Source organism: Macrosteles quadrilineatus, unplaced genomic scaffold, assembly GCF_028750875.1.
Source record: "Macrosteles quadrilineatus isolate MER2022 unplaced genomic scaffold, UCM_ALF_1.0 Scaffold_2__2_contigs__length_208266976, whole genome shotgun sequence".
Classification (NCBI taxonomy): Eukaryota; Metazoa; Arthropoda; class Insecta; order Hemiptera; family Cicadellidae; genus Macrosteles; species Macrosteles quadrilineatus.
Window position 1 is genome coordinate 55,867,757 of NW_026542595.1, and position 16,679 is coordinate 55,884,435.

Consider the following 16,679-nt stretch of genomic DNA (forward strand, 5'->3'; position numbering starts at 1 on the left):
GGGTACGGCAGTCCTGTGATGATAACTGTAGGCCTAATACTGTTCAAGTACAGTAGGCCTAATGCTTGAACTCGTCTGTAACAATTCCAAAAGAAATAATAACAGGTAAACTAAAGTAATACTAATTTCACATAGTTGAGGCAAACATAATTAATTTAAGGTGATTTTACAATTTACAAAATATTCTCAGAACATGTGCTTTTTCATCCAAATGTAACATGAAAGTTGAGTATTTAATATTTGACATTTACAAAGTTACTAACTGACAGACAATCAAAAGATCATATATAATCATAGGTAAAAACATGGCAATCAAGATTATTTACAATACAAAACCACATAAATCATTTTTCTTATTTTTAAAATGTTTACTACTTACATTTTCACGAGTTTGTACAATTTTTAAGGGAATCAGCCAACTAAGAAAGATTTGAAGAAACAGCTCATTACAAAAATGACTTTAGTTAATTAACAGCTGTTCTCCAGTTCTGCCAACAAGGTGAAGTGTAAAATAGTGAAACTAGTTAGCCATTGATCATGATATTATATGTACATTATATATTCTGTGAATAAAATAATTTAAATTTAATTAACATTTCCCTTACATCAGTATAATATATCCCTCTACCTCTTTTGAAATTTGAATTATTTTAAAATCCAACTAAATCTCTTTATACAAACCAAAGAAATAATCATCTTAATCTTCACAACAAAATTTTTACTTATATCTACACAAATGTTTGGTGAGTCGGTGGCTCAGTTGGTAGCGTCGCGGACTTTGGGCCCAAGGCAGAAGTGTCGTGGGTTCGGATCCTGGTCACTGCCACAAACTTTTATCAGTACAGTTCACCTTTGTACTGTACCGGCTCACCCCTTGCTTTGCTGGATACGTTCCACGCACAGATCTGTAGTCTATGTGGACGGGCAAATGCAAGGTTAAAAGAGGCCGTCAACCTCTTTTTAGTTAAAAAAAAAAAAAAAAAAATCAAATTCAAAATAGAAAAAAAATATCTACTTCCCATCTGTGAACACTTCTATAACTATGCGGTGTTCTTTACGATGAGTATTTAGTACCAAAACTCACCGCAAGATAGCCATACAGAACAGATACATTATTACCCAACATAGTTCCAACAGAGGCTACTAGACAGCAGCACCAAACAAGATAATCAATTCCGTCAACGTCAGTTTTGCCAACTTTCTAAAAAAATATCTTTACTGATAATCAATAATCATCTTTTTAATTAATTCAAAATTTACATGTTTCTTATCCTAACAAACTATTTACAAATAAATTTAAGTCATATACCCTGACAATTCAAGAAGTTGTATACCATTAAGATCATAGAACTCATTTTTCATTATTTGTTTTATCAACATTCAAAATCTCAAACAAAATTCTGTAGTGGCCAACCTGGAAAATAGCATCATGTGATTTGTTTTGTTTGTTTTAAAGAGACATCGCCATTTCAGTTTTGAGTAGCTTAGTAGTGTGTTGTGTTTTGTGTGTCATGTGATGTTTTACGTTAAATTTATAGTTTTGTGTTGTTTTTTTTTTTTTGTGAAAGTGTGTAGTGCGATTAAAGTGTTCCTTACATCTAAATGTACCATTCAAACTAACTCAAACCCATTTATACAACTCATTCATGTCACAAACACTCACAGACTTATACAAACATATACTCCACGCATTCATACTGTTGTGCAATAACTCATAAGCGAACTCCATAAAATTTTCATTTCAAACTACTAGGCATAACTTAACAACATTAATAACAAAATTTTCTGTCCCTACGATCTTAATTAATTATACATCAATCTTAATAATAACATAACTTTTCCTTTTCAACTAAAGTTGCATCCCTGGATTAGTCATTCCATTCAAGTATTTACAAGTTGAGCTTTGCTTTCATGATAAATCCCGTGACCTAAATTATGACCTGAAATAACCAACTAGGCCTACGCTCATGGGTTGCATTGAACTAAACATTTACTTAACCTTTCTTACGAAACTTCTTGGCCTCATTGCTTAAGTAATGTGTACGAATAAGTACTTGAGACTTTAACTTAAACGGATGTTTTGCTCTCTTAGGCAATAATCTCCACCAATGTCTGTCAAATTTCATACCGTTTCTTGAATTTCTCATGCCTTGTTTCAGGCTTTGCTTAATTTCTTCCATCGTTAGGTCGCTGGATAGCAGACTCTTACTGTTCCACAGGTTGGTTAGCGCACAGCTGGGCTCATGATCAAACATCAATTTGAAGTTGGAGGTTTTGGTCGATGCATTGATGGTAGTATTTAGGCTGACTTGTAAATCGAGTTCTTTTTCCTTTTGATCTGGTACATCTTCTTCCTTTAACGTCACAGGAACATAGGTTTCTACGATTGATTCAAGTAGGTCTACCTTATTCATTGTGACTCCAACAGTTTTACACTCCACGATTTTTGTGCTCAAGGGCCGTTTTGTGTGATTGGGCCAGATGCCATACAAATGTTGATCATTGATGTTAGCTTCATTTTTGCTTATTTTTGCCTTTCGTAAAAATGAAAGCAAGGGGGTTGTTATGAACATATGTAGTTGTTACCATAGCAACCAAAATGTTTATTATCAAATGCTGTTTACTTTTCTATTCTGATCTTTAATATAACACAGTTACTTCTATTTCAACACTCTGTCTTTATATATTCTAATATTTCCACTCGAAAGTCATCTCAGTTGGCGACGATTTGGTAAAAAACTATTATCAATTCTTGTTTTATCCTATTATTTTCAAGATATTTTATTTTGTTAAACATTTCAACTTAAAATGAATGAAGAACAATTTGAAAGACTCATGAATGTTTTGGCTGCAGCTCTAGGTAATAAAACTTCAACTCCTCAGATCAATCCTTTTGAACATTTTGATCCAAATAATGATAAATTCAAATCATTTTTCAGTTTTGAAAATTATTGCAATTTGAAGAACATTAAAGAAGACAAGATGAAAGCTCAACTCCTGTGCTCATCCATTGGTAAGGAACATTACAATAATCTGACAACTCTTTTAGGCCCAGACAATCCTGTAAAAGACTTTAATTTTTCAAAATTAATCGAACATTTCACAGTGATGTTGTCACATACAGTATCTCATATTGTTGCACAACACTATTTCCTCAGTGTTTCACAACAGTTGCATCAATCTATCTCTGATTTTGTCACAGTCCTGAAAGGTAACCTGAATGATTGTAATTTTTACACTTCTTGCAATGAATGTGAAAGTAAAATTTCAATTGCTGACGAATTTCTCCGCCCTCAATTTATTAGAGGACTAAAAGACAATTGGATACGTGAACAACTTCTACAAGACACTAATCTCAACAGTTTTGACTCACTCCTCAAGAAAACAATTGCCCTAGAAGCTTCCCGCTATGAATCAAATAAAATTTGTAATCCTGTCACACAATCATCAAGTGAAAGTGCAGATACACACAAAATTGATAGGCATTCAAGGTCTAAGACAAAGGAATATCAAAGTTTCAAGCAATTTAAGACTCCCAAATATGATGACCGCGTTTCCAATAGATCTCAATCACAACATTTCCGTAACAAAAGCTTAAAAAGACACGTTGACTACAAAGCTTTGGGTATTGATGGACTTTGTTTCAAATGTGGTCGATCAAACCATCAGTCTAATGTATGCAAAACTAATCGGAATTATCTTAAATGCACTTCCTGTGGAAAACAAGGCCACGTATCAAAAGTGTGTATAACGTCTCTACTAAAGAACTCTAAAACAAACACCCTGTTGTCTCACTACACAGAAGATGAATCCAGTCACCCAGATGAGTATGGAATCACACAAATCAACGATGTGGAAGATCTTTACATAGTAGGACCAGACTCAGACAAATACATGGTTACAGTCACTATCAACAACAAGCCTCAAACATTTGAAGTAGACTCTGGTGCACGATTTTCCTTAATCTCAGAAACGGACTTTGATAAACTTGGACTTAAAGTGCCACTTCAACCAACTCCTATCTCATTTCGCTCCTACTCTGATCATATAATAAAACCTAAAGGTAAAGTAACTGTCTCAGTCTCTTACAATGCAAAATCACTAAATGCTGATTTATTTATAGTACCTGCAGGTCATTCTGCTTTGTTAGGACGAATTTGGATTCGTGGACTTGGAATTGAACTCAGTGAGGTAGACAACAGAAAGCAATCACCGATTAATACAGTTGATGTTAATTTAGTACCGTATCTAGAGGATATATTCGAAAAATACTCAGCAATTTTCGAAGAAAGAATCGGATGTGTTCCCAATGTTGAAGTCAAACTTCAACTCAGAGATAATGAAAAAAACAGTATTTACTAGGGAACGTGATGTCCCTTTCGCTTTACGAGAGAGAGTAGAAAAGGAATCATAACTCCAGTCACGTCAAGTGATTGGGGGTCACCATTGGTTGTTATCCCAAAGCCAGATGGAGGAGTCAGACTATGCGTGGATTACAAGTGTGGGGTTAATTCAAAACTTGTCTCATCTAACCACCCCATTCGACGCATTGATGATGTCCTACATAGTCTCCGCGGATCAAGATACTTCTGTAAGTTGGATCTTCATAAGGCTTATTTGCATCTAAAAGTCGATGAAGAGGGAAGTAAGATTCAAACAATATCAACCCATAAAGGAATGTTCAACATGAATCGTCTCAGTTTCGGAATAAAAACAGCCCCTTCTGAGTTTAATCGAATTTTGTCACAACTATTAAACGGATTATCAAAGGTAGAAGCATACTTTGATGATATCATTTGTCACGGTGAAACTCTCGAAGAGTGTATGAAGAACCTTATTGCATGTTTGGAATGTCTCAAGAAGAATGATCTACATCTTAACAGAACAAAATGTGTTTTCTTCAAAGAAAGTATTAATTACCTTGGACATGTGGTGTCATTCAATAAGATTCAAAAATGCCCTAAAAAGGTTGAAGCAGTTACTCAGATGCCTCGCCCTCGAAATATTGATGAGTTAAGACGCTTTCTTGGCTTCGTTACATACTATGCAAAATTCATTCCTAACTTCTCTTCAAAAACACATCCGCTACGATGTTTGCTTCTAAAAGGAGAAAAATTCTTTTGGTCAGCTGCTGCTGAAGCCTCATTTCTGAATCTGAAATCTGAACTTTGTAGTGATACAGTTCTTATTCCTTTCGACCCATCAAAACCAGTTATTCTCACAACAGATGCTAGCCCAACTGGAATTGCTGCAATACTAAGTCATGATATCGATGGTCAAGAAAGACCAATTGCATATGCATCCAGAGCATTGACTCAGGCTGAAACCAATTACAGCCAACTTGATAGAGAAGCTCTAGCAATCATCTACGCAGTCACCCATTTTTACAATTACGTTTTTGGTAAAAAATTCACTCTTGTCACCGATAATGAACCATTGTCACATATCTTTCATCCAGGACGTGCTCTGCCACGAATGACATCATCTCGCTTATTGCGTTATTCTTCATTCCTCAGTGGTCTTGACTATACAGTTCAAAGCAAGAAAGGGAAAGACAATGAAAACGTGGATTGTTTGTCTCGAAGCCCAGTTCAATCGTCAATTTCATCTGAACTAACATTCGACAAAGAAATAAACACAATCAATGCAGAAACCTTACTTCAAATCTCCAGCACTGTTATAACCGCAGAAACGATAAAAGAAGAAACAGCAAAAGACCCTGAGCTTCAAGTTCTTTTGCATGAACTGAAAAATAGTCGCAAAGATAGCCCTTACATGATCTCAGACAACATACTTTTCCGATCAGATCGAGTCGTAATTCCCAAACGTCTTCAAAATCAAATTCTAAATGAGCTCCATGAATCACACCTCGGAATTACTAAAATGAAACAGCTTGCTAGAAGATATGTATATTGGGAAGGTATGGACAAACAAATAGAAAGACTAGTGAAAAGCTGTGAAGCTTGTGCTAAAGTTCGTTACAATCCACCAAAGGCTCCGGTACATCCGTGGGACCAGCCCGATGATAACTGGGAAAGAGTGCATATTGATAATGCCGGTCCATTGGATGGAAATTATTTCCTCATGTGTGTAGATGCAAAATCAAAGTGGGCTGAAGTTCGCGTTCTTCGAAATGCTCCTTCCTCAGCAACGACGATGGCACTACTTGAAAACATTTTCTCAGTCCATGGGTACCCCTCGTTCTTGGTCTCGGACAATGCCACTATATTCAAAAGTGAGGAATTTATCAACTACTGTAAAGAACGTGGGATTTTCCAAAAATTTACTGCTCCTAACCATCCTGCAACAAATGGCCTGGCGGAACGAAACATAGAAACTTTAAAAAGAAGACTTATTGCTGCTGCCGAAGATCCAACCCCAATTACCACAAAGCTACAAAACATTATGTTCAGATATCGAGCAACACCTTTGGCATCAGGCAAGACTCCAGCAGAGTTGTATTTGAGCAGGAAGATTCGGATTAGACTTGACACACTTCTCCCTAACCCAAAGGCAAAACTTCCATCAAAATCAATTGCTCCTCTTCGCGTACGCTCTCTTAAAGTGGGGGAGAGAGTTCAGGCAAGAGTTCACCTGGGAAATAAAGACATATGGCAGTTTGGTACAGTCAAGAGAAAATTAGGTCAATACCATTACATTGTTGAATTGGATTCTGGACGAAGTTTAAAACGACACATAAATCAATTGATTTCGACTCTTGTATCCAAGAAGAAAGTTACATTTAAAACACACAACGAACAAGATAGTTCTGTTGTCCCATGACGGATACCTATTATAGACCGTCAAGCACCACCACAAGAGATCCACCCAGAGTCTGAATCAAGTTCAAACAATCCAACAGAACTAGACGGTACTCTAAGGGAAGAAAATCTAGACAGACCTCAAGCCACAGAACAAAAAGAAAACAAATTAACTCGTCCTTCCAGACAACGCAAGGTTCCGTCCTATCTCAAGGACTTTGCTCTCCAGTGATTAAGTGGGGGAGAATGTTATGAACATATGTAGTTGTTACCATAGCAACCAAAATGTTTATTATCAAATGCTGTTTACTTTTCTATTCTGGTCTTTAATATAACACAGTTACTTCTATTTCAACACTCTGTCTTTTTATATTCTAATATTTCCACTCGAAAGTCATCTCAGGGGTCAATTCAAGTCCATTGCATTCTGTGATCTTACTGAGATAACCTTCAACTGGTTTAGACAACTTGTTGAAAATGCTCACATTTTCATTAGGCTTAGGTAACTGGTATATAGGTATGGTGTGTATTTGCATGTTTGGGTTTTCTTTTAGGTTAGTTTCAATAGGCTCTATAGGTTTAATCGTAGTTTCTTGATTCGTCCCTTCCGGTGTAGAACTATGATTTAGGTTAGGCCTATTTGGTTTTGTCGGGCTAGTTAACTGTTCAACTAAGTTTTCTTCCTCGATGATTGACTTATTTAAATCCTCTTCATATTGGTTCAATTCAGGTAAAGATACTTGGTTTTTGATTTCATCAAATTTGCTTTGCAGTTATTGTAACTTGACCTTCAATTTGTCCAACTTACCGAAGTAGTTAGGACCTAACATACATGCGCTTATATTACTTATTCTAAGGTGCAGATGAGTACATAGAGCTGACATTCTTGCTATGTACAGGTTGCTCCGTTGGGTATCACACTGTTCTATAAGTAGCTGAAATCGATCTACCTCAATTTCTACGGTTTGAAATTCAGTACTTAAAGCTAATTTCCCAACAAGATTGTTCACATCTGGTTGAACCTGTAAAATAGATCTGAGCTGTTTTCTGAGTGCTTCTACGTTGTCAAAGGTAGAATCTTCTCCTCTACTTGAAATTTCATACTTAAGTTCATCTTTACTTAAATAATTTAAATTGAATTTTTCCATTGTCGGAAATTACTAGACCTATTACACACAGAATAATTTTGGCAGTTTATGATTCACTTGCTGAAACAAACTAATTTTATGGCAGAAGTTATGTCACTTCTTAAAATTTCTTGTAGGCTAGCAAATTTATCTTGAGGTTAGCAAAGGTTCACCACAATGTCTAGGTTTAAATAAGCGCAAGGGTTGAAATCAATAATAACTAGCAGAGTGGCGCACTTCGTTACACTACCCAGTACCCCTGTATAGGCCAATCACCGGAGAGTAGGTAGGAAAGATTTAATTTAGAATTATTATTCTTCAACACCAAGCTAACAGCTAAGATGGTGTTTACTGTGATAACCTATCATTTGGTGATTTCCCTCAGATGGTAGGATTCTGTACAAATTACTCCAATGCATTGTAATAAGAAATTATAATTTTATTCTTCTAAATAATGAAAATCCTTTATAATATTCCTTGTAAATTATAATATTACTATATCAGTAATTAAATAAGGCAACAGTCTTCCTTGGTAAAATTCCTATGATCTGACTGGCTTAAATAGGCTGTGATAACAATTTCAAAAGAAATAATAACAGGTAAACTAAAGTAATACTAATTTCACATAGTTGAGGCAAACATAATTAATTTAAGGTGATTTTACAATTTATAAAATATTCTCAGAACATGTGCTTTTTCATCCAAATGTAACATGAAAGTTGAGTATTTAATATTTGACATTTACAAAGTTACTAACTGACAGACAATCAAAAGATTATATATAATCATAGGTAAAAACATGGCAATCAAGATTATTTACAATACAAAACCACATAAATCATTTTTCTTATTTTTAAAATGTTTACTACTTACATTTTCACGAGTTTGTACAATTTTTAAGGGAATCAGCCAACTAAGAAAGATTTGAAGAAACAGCTCATTACAAAAATGACTTTAGTTAATTAACAGCTGTTCTCCAGTTCTGCCAACAAGGTGAAGTGTAAAATAGTGAAACTAGTTAGCCATTGATCATGATATTATATGTACATTATATATTCTGTGAATAAAATAATTTAAATTTAATAAACATTTCCCTTACATCAGTATAGTCAGCAGTAGCAACTGCTAAGAAGATTGTTCTCAAGTGCAAATATATACATGAGGGCCTCTTGACTTTCCGCTCGACGTCTTTAGAGAATGGTTACTCTCCTTCAGAGATGCTCATGAGCAGGAAAGTAAGAGGGACTGTGCCCATTGCTCCTGTCAACCTTTCCCCAAAAACACCAGATCCTAAAACACTGAGATCCAAAGAAGAACAGATAAGAAGTAAAAGGAAAATCCGGTTCGATAAGAGGCATGCAACGAAGGAAAGAGAAGAGCTACAAGATGGACAAATGGTTTATGTCAGGGACAAACAAGTAAAAGGAAAAATCATCTAAAAGCACGAACAGCCCAGGTCTTACATAGTGGAAACGAAAAACGGAGGAAGATTAAGAAGAAACCGAGTTCATTTATCGGATATTAAAAATTAAGCTCAGTAAACCTACTCCAGACACTCGACATGTGAGAGGAGGATCTGCTGGTCTCTTTATCCTCTTGATCTGTCATTAATATAAATCATATGTTTTATTTAAATGTTAAGTTATATTGGAGTTTGGTATACAAGAAGTATAGTAGTTGAATGTTGTGATTATTATGTTGACACAATAATAGCTATTTACCTTACAAGTGTAGTAAGAGCGTTCTTACATCACGCAGGTGAATGTTGTGCAACGAGCGGAAGCGAGTTGCATAATTTACCTAAGTAATGTAAACACGCTCTTGCGTAACGTGTAACGTACAAGATTTTACCTGACCCGACAATATACAGAAGGTTACGAACAGTATTTTTCACTATCCATTTCACTCATCTTCTAACAGTAACGTTCATTTACAAACAAAAGCTAGGTTAGGAAAATTCTTCAAAACATAACAATAAAATTCAAGCCCACAAACTTCCCTATCCCAAGCGTGATGTATACAACTTCCTTACTTCCCGAGTGATGTAAAGCTGAAAAAAACTCACTCGGTGATGTAATGAAACCCATTTAAATAACATTGAGTGCTTAACTTAAAAAATATACCTCTATAGAGGCATCGACGTTCAACGCTAGAAATCAGCTGTGCGCTTGAATGTTATTGTTATGCTTTAAAGTATTTCCCTAACCTAGCTTTTGTTTGTAAAAGAACGTTCTTGTTAGACGATGAGTGAAATGGATAATGAAAAATATTGTACGTGGCCCCATGTACGTTACACGTTACGCAAGAGCGTGTTTACATCTCTTAGGTGAATTATGCTACTCGCTTCCGCTCGTTGCACAACAGTCACCTGCGTGATGTAAAAACGATCTTACTACACTTGTAAGGTAAATAGCTATTATAATTATCACTGTATTGATTTCAGGAATAACTTACTATGGACTACACCTGTTTTTTTAATTTTGATGACGGTATGTGATGATTATCTGTATAATCTTTGAGTGTTTTTATATTAAAAATATTGGAAGAATTCCACTGATTGTGATGTAGTTCTTTCAACTTTTAACGAAATGCCCCAACTCGCAATCCTCAACAAATTACGGTTAAAATGTTTAAAAATGTTTGTGATATTTTCCATTACAACCCATAGTTATGCCCAGCGCCTACCAAATGATTTTCCCTACAATAATGGTAGGAAGTTAAATTTTAACGACAGGCTAATGGGGTAAGTATGTGCTAAGACAGTTTTATTGCATTGTTTATTAAAATTACCGTTACTAAGTTTTCAAACAATTAAGTGTAGCAAGGGTGTATTATTTGAGATTTCCATTCTGCCATATAAGATTGTCTTACATCCTTCATCGATCACTTACACAACAGCTGCTTCCTAACAGCTGACGTCTGGGATGATAAGTCTCCTCTAAAGAGAGTTTTGTTCTCAGAGCTTGTCAGTAGAGATGTAACGAATACTATAATATTATTCAGAGAGGACTTTTTTAACTTTCTTTTATTCGTTGGAACTATAATAACTTACAACGTATGTGACTCTCTATGCTAAATGTATTTTGTTTAATGCTTCGTAAACATGTTTCTCATGCTTTTATTTCTGTAATAAAAAAAGTACTGCATACTATTTTTATAGCTTTGAACGACATGTCTCAATTAATCTTATTGAATGATAAATGCAATTTAGACTTCGAACTAACTCATATTATTTGATTTTTAGTTTAAAACGAAATTCCTAACATAAAAATCAGCAAAACCTAAATAAACTTTTTCCGTGAGCGGAGATGATATAACGAATGTTCACACAATCCTTACCCATTCGATAAAATTATAAGTATACATGAGCATTAAAACTGCTCAAAAGTGTACCAGTTCAGCCACATGTGGGAGAGATGGTGGTTGTAAGTTTAGGGATGAGAACTGAGTATGACACCAGCGAACATGTGGACCAATGAATATTCATACATACATCATCTATGTTTCTAACACTCTGAACGCAAGTGCGTTTTATTTTAGTTCAGTATCCTCCACGTTAAATATTTATAAGGGTTATTTATTAGCTTGAGCTAGTGAATATTTATCAGGAAAGCAGTATATAACTTTTTACTATTTTGAAACTTCAAATTTACCACAACTAATTACCTAGCAATGTTAAGAACAATATACAACAATCGTTGTTTTATTTTCAAAATATACCTAACATTCTGAAAATTAGACTTCATTAGGAATTACAATACAAAATTAGGTTAAATTTGCAGAATGCCAAATAAGCTAATGAGTAAAATTTTCTTTGTCATACATAACACGTAACATATTTCAAGCAAGTGGTTTAAATTTTGTATTCTCCGTAAACAGATTCTATTAAAAAAACTTTTAGGTAATTTTCAAGATTTCATAAAAAAGTATATGTTTTACTAAACTAATAATTCTTACTTCATTAAATACTTGTTCAAAACTGCAGCATGAGATACTCTAGTCGATAATAATAATAATGATAGTAATAATAATGATGATGGTCGATAATAGTTGATAATAATGTATCAGTAATCTCAGCTCATCTTTTCATTGATTTAAGGTGTTCCACACTTTCTATAGTAATGCTCCTGTAATGATATAGTTTTAATCTATAGATTCTGCAATTTTAATAGATTCTGCAGTTTTAATCAATCATTTAAATATCGAATGATTAAGCGAGTTAAGTTATATATTTTATACCGTCCCTCATATTCTAATGGTAATTCTAATGTTATTAACTGATTATGAGGGACACTACCCTTCTGCTTAAATCCATCAATAGTGAGAGAGTATGCATTCGAACATAGATTGGAATCCAAAATAGAAGCAGTTTACTCCAGAACAGATTTTTTATTACAACAATTTATTCGTAATGTTTACAAATAAAACGATAAGATTTATAGATATGACCCTTAACTACTTAACAATTCTGATATATTTGAAAACTCAAATTTGATTATGATTCGCCCAAATAAAACAATTAACTTACTAAACAAAATAAAGCACTCTGTCACTTATCTTTTCTCCTACACAAAAACTCATAAATGACACTCTAACCTAATATCTCCTCCAAGTCTTTATGCCTCAGAAAATCAAACTAAAATTACTTAAGTGGGGCCCCAAATCATAGTAAAATTACACTGGAAGGTACACTTTCCAATCCCACGACGTGGATGCGTTCTGCTTCTCTGGATGCGAACAACATGAAATGAAATGACAATTGAAGACATTGCCGTAGTGTGCACTCCCTAATATAATTTCGGCTTACACCTACAACGACTCTATCCGTCTGCCTTAACTGGAGAGGTGTGGGAAGTTCCGTGGAACCATCTAGCCTGAAGAGGTGTAGACGTTTTGCATATAATCTCGAAGATCCATGACTTGGAGACGAGACCTCGAAGATGGGCCTTCCCCCGATTCAGCAACTCTCAATCATTGCAGCTCTCTCATGCAGCCCTGGACCTCAATCATTAGGCAGGCTATCTAACTCACAACAGCCTGCCTAATGATTGAGGTCTAGGGGTAGACGTAAACCCTGTGAAAACTCACCTTTATCAGTAGCCACACGCACTACTGTATACAATATATATATATATATTATCCTCACAGTGCATGATAGGTACAAATCATATAACCATTCCATAGCAAAGATAATTAATTAGTCTACTACATTTATAAATGCCATTTAATAAAATTGTCATCTATATTTCATGTTAATTTTTCTATTACAAATAAACTTGTGACTTGGATTATATGGCACATTGGTTTTAATTATTATAAAATACACTTCGATTAATTTACATACTTTAAAAAGGAAGCTATTACTCCAACATAGTTCAGACTGCACAAATTGTGTTCAGGAATTAATAATATACCAATTATAAATACATTCAAATTACTTAAAATTGAATATTGAGTGCTTAGCTGTAATTAAAATAACGAAATTATACATTTTCTATCTTGCCACTACATTAAAAACCTTTTAAAATCAAACACTCCTAACAAATTTATTGTAAAGAAAATCGTTACAATACAGCCAAAGCTGCAATCACTGTAAGGTCACAGTACGAAGTGACACTAACATGCAAAGAGTTTATCAACGACAGTTGCTCTGTACAATGAGGCCCTGGGGACCGTAATGTCATAACCGCTTGGCGGCGACAGCTGCTGTCGTGTTTATGTTAGTGCTTCGGTTTTATTTTATGTTCTGGAGACAAATTGTTAACACCTCATGTTTATGCTACGTAAATTTTGTTTGATTAAACATTGTTACCAGAACCATTTCTATGACAAAATAGTGATGTGATAGTCGTAATAACTATTATAAACTAAAATATACAAAAAGGTCTGTTACTACTGAAAACCTGAATAAACATTTCCAAGTTGCATATTAATTTTATGGCAGTAAGAATATTTTATTTACATAAGTCGATTCTAACTCTCTTGCAAGGCTCAGTAAACAGCTATGTAATACATGTTATTCGTATAGTGAATTTGAAGCACATGAATAAATATTAGATTTATTCGTCGAGGAGAGTTTTATTATTAAACGAATCCTTAAACTGGGAACCATCAATCTCCCATGTGATCACAATCTGTCCCTATCCTGCGACTCTGACCGAGTGGGAAATTATTATAAAGCCGTTGCAGCATAAGTATTTAATATGGTAAGTCAACAAATTTAATCTTTTGATACTCTATCAATAAATATTATTTAAAATTAGTTAACTTATGAATGCTTCGTAAAATGAATTTAGTCGCAATAATTGAATAAAATGATACAACTTTTATTTGTTTAATAGCTTTTATTTACAGTTAGTAAAGGTCAAAAGGTGTTTAAAAACATAAATAAGAATGTAAAAAATATGTGAAATTTTACTAAATGCTTACAATAAATTACACTTAATATTTTTGTAGATATTAAATTGTATGATAATAACTGGTTTACTGGGATTAATATAAATAAAGTTAGCTATTGAGCAAAAAAAAACATAAAAAAATAAAAATAAAATAACGATTTAAAAAACTACGAGTACAATCAATAATACTTTATACATGTGAAATTTGGGCATTAACACAGTATTCAGAAAGAAATATCATAAACTTTGAAATAATGTTCTAAGAAAAATATTCGGACCTATTTATTAAGCAGGAGTGTGGAGTATAAGAAAAAACAGAGAACTAGAGAGATTTGTCATGAGTCAGACATGATTGCATTAATAAAAGTATGCGTATTAATAACGTTTGAAGTGGCTGGGTCAAATATTAAGAAGGGATAGCTCCAGCTTGATAAAACGAACCTACAATGGTAGACCCAATGGTAGAATACCTTTAGGAAGACCAAAACTGTGATGGCGTGACCAAGTGCCGAAGGATGTAAGAAGATCAGGAGAAAGAGAAGAAATTACAGAAGGTAAAGAAGAATGGAGGCGGATTGTTGAAAATGTGGGTTTGCATTGCCACAGGAGTAAGTAAATAACGTTTGCTATTCCATTTTATTTGTGTTTACAGGTATTGATTAGTTTTCACGTTATGTTTCTCACGTTCATACTGACAGAGATAATGTTTCTTTGTTGGCATCAAGGTTTCACGAGTTGTCTAAGCGATTGTTACTTGAAAATATGATACTAAAATAACATGACACATGAAATGCATAATTATATAATAAATTTGGTTATGAGATTGTTTGTAACTAAAAGTGAAATAAGCAACTAACTTTTTTTAAGATGGGAAATTTGTAATATCGACAAAACATTGTCTTTTTCATTTCGTAATTGTAATGAATAAAGTCTACAAGGGAAACTTAATGGTGCGCTGAGCCACGAAGCCAAGATTAAACGTTTCACTAAGTACGTTTAGACAAGTTTCAAACATTCCGAAATGTAATTCAGCAAGACTTTCAACCGAAGAAGAGTTGGCTGTACGGTACATCAAACATATTACCAAAGTTTCCTCTGCCATACAAAATTTGCAATCAAGAACACCAATATATTTGGAGTGTTTGTATGGAAGCTAACAGTTTATAGTCGGAAATACATAAAACTAACAATCATATCAGGATTATTGAGCTTATCCACTCCTCCATCAAACCAACTCCTTATCTTTAACAATAGAACATGTTTGAGGTTATATTGTGGTGTATGTTAAAATATTGCATATCTATTTCAAAACAGGAATTAATTGGAAATAATTAAAGTTATTATTATAGTTTTGTCAAAGCAATCACTGTAAGCCTTCGTCCATCTCTTTGTTTGTAAGTTGTAGTAAAAAAGGTTATGGTTCGTTGATTCAAGGTCGTTCTAATCACAGATTAACCCTTAGGCGTTTACAGATATCAGACATTGTTTGACTTGTAAAGAAGTGTTTTTGACCCCTAACATAGGTTTGAGGTTAAAGGTACAAATGTACTCAGAGACATAAAATGACTCCTTAGGAGGAGAAAGATACTCCGATAGGGGAGGTAAAGTACTCACCCCCCACCTCTTGGGTACCATTCGGCGGGTATAAATCCATCTTTGATGAATTGAATGAGATACGAGTAGAGCCGAAATTGAAAGCACAAGAAATACAGGCCATTTTTAGACGAGTGAAAAGTAATTTAGAAAAAGCTCATGGAGTTCAACGACACTATTACAATCTCAGAAGAAGGCCCTTTAACCAAGGATAGGAGACGAAGTATTATACAGGGAAAGACACCTGTCACAGGCTCATAAAGTCATTAACGCAAAAGGTTAATAAATTTGGGGTATTTGGGGCCTCTTATAATTACTAAAGTTCTCTCCCCAGAAGTAATAGAAATTTGCCGTAATGGAAAGCCTACAGGAGTGCATGTAAAAGATGTCAAAACTACAATAGAGAATTAAAACAATAATTAGACAAGATTATTAGTCGAAACAATAAAAGGGTCAGAGAAGAAACACATCAGAATATTGGGGTTTCCCAATATTGTAGTTGCGGAATGCACTTAGCCGGACAACCCCAATATAAGGTCAAAGGAGGCTCCTTTGTTGTTCACATGAGGAAAATAAACAACGTAAAGGAGGTCTGGGTGAGCAGGAAATTGGTCATTAGTGGTTGGTCAGTCAAACAATAAACACCATGGAACTCAACGAGGAAGACTTGACTGCTTTAATGAATAACCAATGTATAAACGACAAAGTAATCGCAGAGTACCTCAATATTTTACAAACAAGAGGCACCAGGGGCGGATGGCCAAGAGTCTACATCTATAGTACCCATTTTATGGAGAAAT